This window comes from Camelus dromedarius, chromosome 11 (assembly GCF_036321535.1).
Source record: "Camelus dromedarius isolate mCamDro1 chromosome 11, mCamDro1.pat, whole genome shotgun sequence".
Lineage (NCBI taxonomy): Eukaryota > Metazoa > Chordata > Mammalia > Artiodactyla > Camelidae > Camelus > Camelus dromedarius.
The window spans coordinates 64,362,726-64,375,330 of record NC_087446.1 but is presented as its reverse complement, the minus strand read 5'-3'; positions in this window follow the sequence as shown (position 1 = coordinate 64,375,330).

Genomic DNA, 12,605 nt, shown 5'->3' with positions numbered 1-12,605 from the left:
TTGTTTCTCAGTCTGTTTCCTAGTGCCTGTTTGAATTTCCTGCAGTTTTCACTGTAAAACAGATTTGGAGCTTGAACCTTCCCATACATAAGTATGGAGTGGAGTTTTCAACTGAAAAGAAATTTTGTGTTCAAAACAAGCTAGTTGAAGGAAGGCTTTAACTCACAATTATCTCTCTGAACTGAGCATGTGGAGAGACGTTCGTTCATCCAGCACAAAGAGAATGGTTTGCGGGTGAAACTTTTACTCTGGGTTCTCTGTCTGTTTCCTAGTGCCGATTTGATGTTCGTGAAGTTTTCACTGTAAAACCGAGATGGATCAAGTACCTCCCCATATATATGTATGGAGTGGAGTATGCACTGAAAAGAAACTTTGTGTTCCCAACAAGCTATTTGAAGGACGGCTTTCACACACAATTATCTCTCAGATCTGAACATGGGGAGAGACGTTCGTTCATCTAGCACAAATGGAACGGTTTGCAGGAGAAACTTTTACTCTGATTCCTCAGTCTTTTTCCTAGTGCCGGTTTCAAGTTCCTGCAGTTTTCACTGTAAAACCGAGTTGGATCTAGTTCCTCCCCATATATAAGTATGGTGTGGTGTTTGCAACTGAAACTAATATTTGTGTTCACAACAAGCTAGGTGAAGTGCGGCTTTCACACACAATTATCTCTCAGAACTGAGTATGTGGAGAGACGTTCGTTCATCTAGCACAAAGGGAAAGTGTTGTAGGAGAAACTTTTACTCTGTTTTCTCAGTCTGTTTCCTAGTGCCGGTTTGAAGTAACTGCAGTTTTCATTGTAAAACCGAGTTTGAGCTAGTACCTCCCCATATATATTTATGGAGTGGAGCTTGCAACTGAAAAAGAACTTTGTGATCCCAACAAGCTAGGTGAAGGACGGCTTTAACACACTCTTATCTCTCAGAACTGAGCATGAGGAAAGACGTTCGTTCATCTATAACAAAGGAAACGGTTTGCAGGAGAAACTTTTACTCTGGTTTCTCAGTCTGTTTCCTAGTGCCGGTTTGAAGTAACTGTAGTTTTTACTGTAAAACCGTGTTGGAGCTAGTACCTCCTCATATATATATATGGAGTGGAGTTTGCAACTGAAAAGAAACTTTGTGTTCCCAACAAGCTAGGTGAAGGACGGCTTTCACACACACTTTTCTTTCAGAACTGAGCATTTGGTGAGACGTTCGTTCATCTAGCACCAAGGGAACGGTTTGCAGAGGAAACTTTTAGTCTGGTTTCTCAGTGTTTCCTAGTGCCGGTTTGAAGTTCCTGCAGTTATCACTGTAAATCCGAGTTGGAGCTAGTACCTCCCCTTATATATGTATGGAGTGGAGTTAGAAACTTAAAAGAAACTTTGTGTTCCCAACAAGCTACGTGAAGTGTGGCGTTCACACACAATTATCTCTCAGAACTGAGCATGTGGAGAGACGTTCGTTCATCTAGCACAAAGGGAACTGTTTGAAGGAGAAACTTATTCTCTGGTTTCTCAGTATGTTTCCTAGTGCCGGTATGAAGATCCTGCAGTTTTCACTGTAAAATCGAGTTGGAGCTAGTTCCTCCCCCTATATATGTATGGAGTGGAATTTGCAACTGAAAAGAAACTTCGTGTTCCCAACAAGCTAGGTGAAGGATGGCGTTCACACACACTTATATCTCAGAACTGAGCATGTGGAGAGACGTTCGTTCATCAAGCACCAAGGGAACGGGTTGCAGGAGAAACTTTTACTCTGGTTTCTCAGTCTGTTTCCTTGTGCCGGTTTGATGTTCCTGAAGTTTTCACTGTAAAACCGAGTTTCAGCTAGTACCTCCTCATATATATGTATGGAGTGGAGTTTGCAACTGAAAAGAAACTTTGTGTTCCCAACAATCTAGTTGAAGTACGGCTTTCACACACACTTATCTCTCAGAACTGAGCATGTGGATAGACGTTCGTTCATCTAGCACCAAGAGAAAGGGTTGCAGGAGAAACTTTTACTCTGGTTTCTCAGTCTGTTTCCTAGGGCTGTGTTGAAGTTCCTGCAGTTTTCACTGTAAAACAGAGATGGAACATGTACCTAACCATTATATATGTATGCAGTGGAGTTTGCAACTGAAAAGAATCTTTGTGTTCCCATCAAGCTAGGTGAAGGGCGGTTTTCACACACACTTATCTCTCAGAACTGAACATGTGGAGAGACATTCGTTAATCCAGCACAAATGGAACGGTTTGCGGGAGAAATTTTTACTCTGGTTTCTCACTCTGTTTCCTTGTGCCGGTTAGATGTTCCTGAAGTTTTCACTGTAAAACCGAGTTTCAGCTAGTACCTCCTCATATATATGTATGGAGTGGAGTTTGCAACTGAAAAGAAACTTTGTGTTCCCAACAAGCTAGTTGAAGGACGGCTTTCACACACACTTATCTCTCAGAACTGAGCATGTGGATAGACGTTCGTTCATCTAGCACCAAGAGAAAGGATTGCAGGGGAAACTTTTTCTCTTGTTTCTCAGTCTGTTTCCTAGTGCCTGTTTGAATTTCCTGCAGTTTTCACTGTAAAACAGATTTGGAGCTTGAACCTTCCCATACATAAGTATGGAGTGGAGTTTTCAACTGAAAAGAAATTTTGTGTTCAAAACAAGCTAGTTGAAGGAAGGCTTTAACTCACAATTATCTCTCTGAACTGAGCATGTGGAGAGACGTTCGTTCATCCAGCACAAAGAGAATGGTTTGCGGGTGAAACTTTTACTCTGGGTTCTCTGTCTGTTTCCTAGTGCCGATTTGATGTTCGTGAAGTTTTCACTGTAAAACCGAGATGGATCAAGTACCTCCCCATATATATGTATGGAGTGGAGTATGCACTGAAAAGAAACTTTGTGTTCCCAACAAGCTATTTGAAGGACGGCTTTCACACACAATTATCTCTCAGATCTGAACATGGGGAGAGACGTTCGTTCATCTAGCACAAATGGAACGGTTTGCAGGAGAAACTTTTACTCTGATTCCTCAGTCTTTTTCCTAGTGCCGGTTTCAAGTTCCTGCAGTTTTCACTGTAAAACCGAGTTGGATCTAGTTCCTCCCCATATATAAGTATGGTGTGGTGTTTGCAACTGAAACTAATATTTGTGTTCACAACAAGCTAGGTGAAGTGCGGCTTTCACACACAATTATCTCTCAGAACTGAGTATGTGGAGAGACGTTCGTTCATCTAGCACAAAGGGAAAGTGTTGTAGGAGAAACTTTTACTCTGTTTTCTCAGTCTGTTTCCTAGTGCCGGTTTGAAGTAACTGCAGTTTTCATTGTAAAACCGAGTTTGAGCTAGTACCTCCCCATATATATTTATGGAGTGGAGCTTGCAACTGAAAAAGAACTTTGTGATCCCAACAAGCTAGGTGAAGGACGGCTTTAACACACTCTTATCTCTCAGAACTGAGCATGAGGAAAGACGTTCGTTCATCTATAACAAAGGAAACGGTTTGCAGGAGAAACTTTTACTCTGGTTTCTCAGTCTGTTTCCTAGTGCCGGTTTGAAGTAACTGTAGTTTTTACTGTAAAACCGTGTTGGAGCTAGTACCTCCTCATATATATATATGGAGTGGAGTTTGCAACTGAAAAGAAACTTTGTGTTCCCAACAAGCTAGGTGAAGGACGGCTTTCACACACACTTTTCTTTCAGAACTGAGCATTTGGTGAGACGTTCGTTCATCTAGCACCAAGGGAACGGTTTGCAGAGGAAACTTTTAGTCTGGTTTCTCAGTGTTTCCTAGTGCCGGTTTGAAGTTCCTGCAGTTATCACTGTAAATCCGAGTTGGAGCTAGTACCTCCCCTTATATATGTATGGAGTGGAGTTAGAAACTTAAAAGAAACTTTGTGTTCCCAACAAGCTACGTGAAGTGTGGCGTTCACACACAATTATCTCTCAGAACTGAGCATGTGGAGAGACGTTCGTTCATCTAGCACAAAGGGAACTGTTTGAAGGAGAAACTTATTCTCTGGTTTCTCAGTATGTTTCCTAGTGCCGGTATGAAGATCCTGCAGTTTTCACTGTAAAATCGAGTTGGAGCTAGTTCCTCCCCCTATATATGTATGGAGTGGAATTTGCAACTGAAAAGAAACTTCGTGTTCCCAACAAGCTAGGTGAAGGATGGCGTTCACACACACTTATATCTCAGAACTGAGCATGTGGAGAGACGTTCGTTCATCAAGCACCAAGGGAACGGGTTGCAGGAGAAAGTTTTACTTTGGTATCTCAGTCTGTTTCCTAGTGCCGGTTTGAAGTTCCTGCATTATACACTGTAAAACCGAATTGGAGCTCGTACCTCCCCATATATAAGTATGGAGTGGAGTTTGCAACTGAAAAGAAACTTTGTGTTTCCAACAAGCTAGATGAAGGATGGCTTTTAAACACACTTAACACTTAGAACTGAACATGTGGAGAGACGTTCGTTCATCTATGACAAACGGAACGGGTTTCAAGAGAAACTTTTACTCTGGTTTCTCAGTGTGTTTCCTAATGCCTGTTTGAAGTTCCTGTAGTTTTCACTGTATAACCGAGTTGGAGCTAGTACCTCGCCATATATATTTATGGAGTGGAGTTTGCAACTGAAAAGAAACTTTGTGTTCCCAACAAGCTATGTGAAGGACGGCTCTCACACACACTTATCTCTCAGAACTGAGTATTTGGAGACTTTCGTTCATCTAGCACCAAGGGAATGGTTTGCAGAAGAAACTTTTAGTCTGGTTTCTCAGTGTTTCCTAGTGCCGGTTTGATGTTCCTTCAATTTTCACTGTAAAACCGATTTGGAGCTAGGACCTACCCATATATATGTATGGAGTGGAGTTTGCAACTGAAAAGAAACTTTGTGTTCCCAACAAGATAGGTGAAGGACGGATTTCACACACACTTATCTCTCAGAACTGAGCATGTGGAGAGACGTTCGTTCATTTAGCACAAAGGGAACAGTTTGCAGGAGAAAATTTTACTCTGGTTTCTCAGTCTGTTTCCTAGTGCCGTTTTGAAGTTCCTGCAGTTTTCACTGTAAAACAGATTTGGAGCTAGTACCTCCCCATATATAAGTATGGAGTGGAGTTTGCAACTGAAAAGAAATTATATGTTCCCAACAAGCTAGTTGAAGGAAGGATTTGACACACACTTATCTCTCAGATCTGAGCATGTGGAGAGACTTTTGTTCATCCAGCACAAAGGGATCGGTTTGCGGGAGAAACTTTTACTCTGGTTTCTAAGTCTGTTTTCTAGTGCCGGTTTGAAGTTCCTGAAGTTTTCACTGTAAATCCGAGTTTGAGCTAGTACCTCCCCTTATATATGTATTGGAGTGGAGTTTGCACCTGGAAAGAAACTTTGTGTTCCCAACAAGCTAGGTGAAGGACGGCTTTCACACATACTTATCTCAGAACTGAGCATGTGGAGAGACGTTCGTTCATCTAGCACAAAGGGAACAGTTTGCAGGAGAAAATATTACTCTGGATTCTCAGTCTGTTTCCTAGTGCCGGTTTGAAGATCCTGCAGTTTTCACTGTAAAATCGAGTTGGAGCTAGTTCCTCCCCCTATATATGTATGGAGTGGAATTTGCAACTGAAAAGAAACTTCGTGTTCCCAACAAGCTAGGTGAAGGACGGCGTTCACACACACTTATCTCTCAGAACTGAGCATGTGGAGAGACGTTCGTTCATCTAGCACAAAGGGAACTGTTTGAAGGAGAAACTTATTCTCTGGTTTCTCAGTATGTTTCCTAGTGCCGGTATGAAGATCCTGCAGTTTTCACTGTAAAATCGAGTTGGAGCTAGTTCCTCCCCCTATATATGTATGGAGTGGAATTTGCAACTGAAAAGAAACTTCGTGTTCCCAACAAGCTAGGTGAAGGATGGCGTTCACACACACTTATCTCTCAGAACTGAGCATGTGGAGAGACGTTCGTTCATCAAGCACCAAGGGAACGGGTTGCAGGAGAAAGTTTTACTTTGGTTTCTCAGTCTGTTTCCTAGTGCCGGTTTGAAGTTCCTGCATTATACACTGTAAAACCGAATTGGAGCTCGTACCTCCCCATATATAAGTATGGAGTGGAGTTTGCAACTGAAAAGAAACTTTGTGTTCCCAACAAGCTAGGTGAAGGATGGCTTTTAAACACACTTAACACTTAGAACTGAACATGTGGAGAGACGTTCGTTCATCTATGACAAACGGAACGGGTTTCAAGAGAAACTTTTACTCTGGTTTCTCAGTTTGTTTCCTAATGCCTGTTTGAAGTTCCTGTAGTTTTCACTGTAAAACCGAGTTGGAGCTAGTACCTCCCCATATATATATATGGATTGGAGTTTGAAAATGAAAAGATACTTTGTGTTCCCAACAAGATAGGTGAAGGAAGGCTTTCACACACACTTATCTCTCAGAAATGAGCATGTGGAGAGACGTTCGTTCAACTGGAACCAAGGGAACGGGTTGCAGGGGAAACTTTTACTCTGGTTTCTCAGTCTGTTTCCTAGTGCAGGTTTGAAGATCCTGCAGTTTTCACTGTAAAACCGTGTTGCAGCTAGTAACTCCCCATATATACGTATGGAGTGGAGTTTGCAACTGAAAAGAACCTTTGTGTTCCCAACAAGCAAGGTGAAGTACGGCTTTCACACACATTTCTCTCTCAGAACTGAGCATGTGGAGAGACGTTCGTTCATCTAGCACCAAGGGAAATGGCTGCAGGAGAAACTTTTACTCTGGTTTCTCAGTCTGTTTTCTAGTGCCGGTTTGAAGTTCCTGCAGTTTTCACTATAAAACCGAGTTGGAGCTAGTACCTCCCCATATATATGTATGGAGTGGAATTCGCAACTGAAAAGAAACTTTGTGTTCTCAACAAGCTTGGTGAAGGACGGCTTTCACACAAACTTATCTCTCAGAAATTAGCATGTGGAGAGACGTTCGTTCATCTAGCAAAAAGGGAACGGGTTGCAGGTGAAAGTTTTACTCTGGTTTCTCAGTCTGATTCCTAGTGCCGGTTTGAAGTTCCTGCAGTTTTCTCTGTAAACCCGAGTTTGAGCTAGTACCTCCCCTTATATATGTATGGAGTGGAGTTTGAAACTTAAAAGAAACTTTGTGTTCCCAACATGCTAGTTGAAGGACGGCTTTCACACACAATTATCTCTCAGAACTGAGCATGTGGAGAGACGTTCGTTCATCTAGCACAAAGGGAAAAGGTTTCAGGAGACACTTTTACTCTGGTTTCTCAGTCTGTTTCCTAGTGCCGGTTAGAATTTCCCGCAGTTTTCACTGTGAAACCGAGTTTGAGCTAGTACCTCCCCATATATATGTGTGGAGTGGAGTTTGCAACTGAAAAGAAACTTTGTGTTCCCATCAAGCTAGGTGAAGTACGTATTTCACACACACTTATCTCTCAGAACTGAGCATGTGGAGAGACGTTCTTTCATCTAGCAAAAACGGAACGGGTTGCAGGAGAAACATTTACTGTGGTTTCTCAGTCTGTTTCCTAGTGCCGGTTTGAAGTTCCTGAGTTTTCACTGTAAAAGCGAGTTGGAGTTAGTACCTCCACATATATATGTATGGAATGGAGTTCGCAACTGAAAAGAAACTTTGTGTTCCCAACAAGATAGGTGAAGGACGGCTTTCACACACACTTATCTCTCAGGACTGAGCATGTGCAGAGACGTTCGTTCATCTAGCACCAAGGGAAAGGTTTGCAGGAGAAACTTTTACTCTGGTTTCTCAGTCTGTTTCCTAGTGCCATTTTGAATTTCCTGCAGTTTTCACTGTAAAACCGATTTGGAACTAGTACCTCCCCATACATAAGTATGGAGTGGAGATTGCATCTGAAAAGAAATTTTGTGTTCCAAACAAGCTAGTTGAAGGAAGGCATTCACACACACGTATCTCTCAGAACTGAGAATGTGGAGAGACGTTCGTTCATCCAGCACAAAGGGAACGGTTTGCGGGAGAAACTTTTAGTCTGGATTCTCAGTCAGTTTCCTGGTGCCGGTTTGATGTTCCTGAAGTTTTCACTGTAAAACCGAGTTGGAGCTAGTACCTCCCCATATATATGTATGGAGTGGAGTTTGCAAATGAAAAGAAATTTTGTGTTCCCAACAAGCTTGGTGAAGGAAAGCTTTCACACACACTTATATCTCAGAACTGAGCATGTGGAGAGACGTTCGTTCATCTAGCACCAAGGGAACGAGTTGCAGGAGAAACTTTTACTCTGGTTTCTCAGTCTGTTTCCTAGTGCCGGTTTGAAGTTCTTGCAGTTTTCACTGTAAAACCGAGTTGGAGATAGAACCACCCCATATATATGTATGGAGTGGAGTTTGCAACTGGAAAGAAACTTTGTGTTCCCAACAAGCTAGGTGAAGGACGGCTTTCACACAAATTTATCTCTCAGAACTTAGCATGTGGAGAGAAGTTCGTTCATATAGCACCAAAGAAACGGGTTGCAGGAGAAACATTTACTCTTGTTTCTCAGTCTGTTTCCTAGTGCCTGTATCAAGTTCCTAAATTTTTCACTGTAAACACGATTTGGAGCTAGTACCACCCCTTATATATGTATGGAGTGGAGTTTGAAACTGAATAGAAACTTTGTGTTCCCAACATGCTAGGTGAAGGACGGCTTTCACACACACATATCTCTCAGAACTGAGCATGTGGAGAGACATTCGTTCACCTAGCACCAAGGGAACGGGTTGCAGGAGAAACATTTACTCTGGTTTCACAGTCTGTTTCCTAGTGCCGGTTTGAAGTTCCTGCAGTTTACACTGTAAAATAGAGTTGGAGCTAGTACCTCCCCATATATATGTATGGAGTGGAGTTGACAACCGAAAATAAACATTGTGTTCCCAACAAGCTAGGTGAAGGACGGCTTTCATACACAATTATTTCTCAGAACTGAGCATGTGGAGAGACGTTCGTTCACGTAGCACCAAGGGAACGGGTTGCAGGAGAAACATTTACTCTGGTTTCACAGTCTGTTTCCTAGTGCCGGTTTGAAGTTCCTGCAGTTTTCACTATAAAACCGAGTTGGAGCTAGTACCTCCCCATATATATGTATGGAGTGGAGTTTGCAACTGAAAAGAAACTTTGTGTTCCCAACAACCTAGGTGAAGGACGGCTTTCACACAAACTTATCTCTCAGAAATTAGCATGTGGTGAGAAGTTCGTTCATCTAGCAAAAAGGGAACGGGTTTCAGGAGAAACTTTTACTCTGGTTTCTCAGTCTGTTTCCTAGTGCCGGTTGGAATTTCCTGCAATTTTCACTGTGAAAACGAGTTTGAGCTAGTACCTCCCCATATATATGTATGGAGTGGAATTTGCAACTGAAAAGAATCTTTGTGTTCCCATCAAGCTATGTGAAGTACGGATTTCACACACACTTCTGTCTCAGAACTGAGCATGTGGAGAGACGTTCATTCATCTAGCACAAAGGGAACGGTTTGCAGGAGAAACTTCTTCTCTGGATTCTTAGTCTGTTTCCTAGAGCCGGTTGGAAGTTCCTGCAGTTTTCACTGTAAAACCGAGTTGGAGCTAGTAACTCCCCTTATATATGTATGGAGTGGAGTTAGCAACTGAAAAGAAACTTTGTGTTCCCAACAAGATAGGTGAAGGACGGCTTTCACACACACTTATCTCTCAGAACTGAGCATGTTGAGAGACGTTCGTTCATCTAGCACCAAGGGAAAATGTTGCAGGAGAAACTTTTACTCTCGTTTCGCAGTCTTTATCCTAGTGCGGGTTTGAATTTCCTGCAGTTTTCACTGTAAAACCGAGTGGGAGCTAGTACCTCCCCATACATAAGTATGGATTGGAGTTTGCAACTGAAAAGGAATTTTGTGTTCCCAACAAGCTAGTTGAAGGAGGGCTTTCACCCACACGTATCTCTCAGAACTGAGCATGTGGAGAGACGTTCGTTCATCCAGCACAAAGGGAACAGTATGTGGGAGAAACTTTTACTCTGGTTTCTCAGTCTATTTCCTACTGCCGGTTTGAAGTTCCTGCAGTTTTCACTGTAAAACCGAGTTGGAGCTAGTACATCCCCATATATATTTATGGAGTGGAGTTTGCAACTGAAAAGAAATTTTGTGTTCCCAACAAGCTAGTTGAAAGAAGGCTTTCACACACACTTATCTCTCAGAACTGAGCATGTGGAGAGACGTTCATTCATCCAGCACAAAGTGAAAGGTGTGCGGTAGAAACTATTACTCTGGTTCCTCAGTCTGTTTCCTAGTGACGGTTTGATGTTCCTAAAGTTTTCACTGTAAAACCGTGTTGGAGCTAGTACCTCACCATATATATGTATGGAGTGGAGTTTGCAACTGAAAAGAAACTTTGTGTTCCCAACCAGTTTGGTGAAGGACGGATTTCACACACAATTATCTCTCAGAAATGAGCATGTGGAGAGACGTTCGTTCAACAAGCACCAAGGGAACGGGTTGCAGGATAAACTTTTACTCTGGTTTCTCACTCTGTTTCCTAGTGCCGGTTTGAAGATCCTGCATTTTTCACTGTAAAATCGAGTTGGACTAGTAAGTCACCTTATATACGTAAGGAGTGGAGATTGCAACTGAAAAGAAACTGTGTTCCCAACAAGCTAGTTGAAGAACGGCTTTCACACACACTTATCTCTCAGAAGTGAGCATGTGGAGAGACGTTCGTTCATCTAGCACAAAGGGAACAGGTTGCAGGAGAATCTTTTACTCTGGTTTCTCAGTCTGTTTCCAAGTGCCGGTTTGAAGTTCTTGCAGTTTTCACTGTAAAACCGTGTTGGAGCTAGTACCTCCCCATATATACGTATGGAGGGGAGTTTGCAACTTAAAAGAAACTTTGTGTTCCCAACAAGCAAGGTGAAGTACGGCTTTCACACACACATATCTCTCAGAACTGAGCATTTGGAGAGACGTTCATTCATCTAGCATCAGGGGAACGGGCTGCAGGAGAAACTTTTACCCTGGTTTCTCAGTCTGTTTCCTAGTGCCGGTTAGAAGATCCTGCAGTTTTCACTATAAAACCTTGTTGGAGCTAGTAGTTCCCAATATATATGTATGGAGTGGAGTTTGCAACTGAAAAGAAACTTTGTGTTCCCAACAAGACAGGTGAAGGACGGCTTTCACACAAACTTATCTCTCAGAACTTAGCATGTGGAGAGACGTTCGTTCATGTAGCACAAAGGAAACGGTTTTCAGGAGAAACTTTTACTCTGGTTTCTCAGTCACTTTCCTAGTGCCGGTTTGAAGATCCTGCAGTTTTCACTGAAAAATCGAGTTGGAGGTAGTAACTCCCCTTATATACGTAAGGATTGGAGTTGGAAACTTGAAAGAAACTTTGTCTTCCCAACAAGCTAGCTGAAGGGCGGCTTTCACACACACTTATCTCTCAGAACTGAGCATGTGCAGAGACGTTCGTTCATCTGTCACAAAGGGAACTGGTTGCAGGAGAAACTTTTACTCTGGTTTCTCAGTCTGTTTCCTAGGGATGTGTTGAAATTCCTGCAGTTTTCACTGTAAAACAGAGATGGAGCAAGTACCTCCCCATATATATGTATGGAGTGGAGTTTGTAACTGAAAAGAAACTTTGTGTTCCCATCAAGCTAGGTGAAGTACGACTTTCACACACACTTATCTCTCAGAACTGAGCATGTGGAGAGACGTTCGTTCATCAAGCATCAGGGTAACGGGCTGCAGGAGAAAATTTTACCCTGGTATCTCAGTCTGTTTCCTAGTGCCGGTTAGAAGATCCTGCAGTTTTCACTATAAAACCGTGTTGGAGCTAGTACTTCCCAATATATATGTATGGAGTGGAGTTTGCAACTGAAAAGAAACTTTGTGTTCCCAACAAGACAGGTGAAGGACGGCTTTCACACAAACTTATCTCTCAGAACTTAGCATGTGGAGAGAGGTTCGTTCATGTAGCACCAATGAAACGGTTTTCAGGAGAAACTTTTACTCTGGATTCTCAGTCAATTTCCTAGTGCCGGTTTGATGTTCCTGAAGTTTTCACTGTAAAATCGAGTTGGAGGTAGTAACTCCCCTTATATACGTAAGGATTGGAGTTGGCAACTTGAAAGAAACTTTGTCTTCCCAACAAGCTAGCTGAAGGGCGGCTTTCACACACACTTATCTCTCAGAACTGAGCATGTGCAGAGACGTTCGTTCATCTGTCACAAAGGGAACGGGTTGCAGGAGAAACTTTTACTCTGGTTTCTCAGTCTGTTTCCTTGTGCCGGTTTGATGTTCCTGAAGTTTTCACTGTAAAACCGAGTTTCAGCTAGTACCTCCTCATATATATGTATGGAGTGGAGTTTGCAACTGAAAAGAAACTTTGTGTTCCCAACAATCTAGTTGAAGTACGGCTTTCACACACACTTATCTCTCAGAACTGAGCATGTGGATAGACGTTCGTTCATCTAGCACCAAGAGAAAGGGTTGCAGGAGAAACTTTTACTCTGGTTTCTCAGTCTGTTTCCTAGGGCTGTGTTGAAGTTCCTGCAGTTTTCACTGTAAAACAGAGATGGAACATGTACCTAACCATTATATATGTATGCAGTGGAGTTTGCAACTGAAAAGAATCTTTGTGTTCCCATCAAGCTAGGTGAAGGGCGGTTTTCACACACAC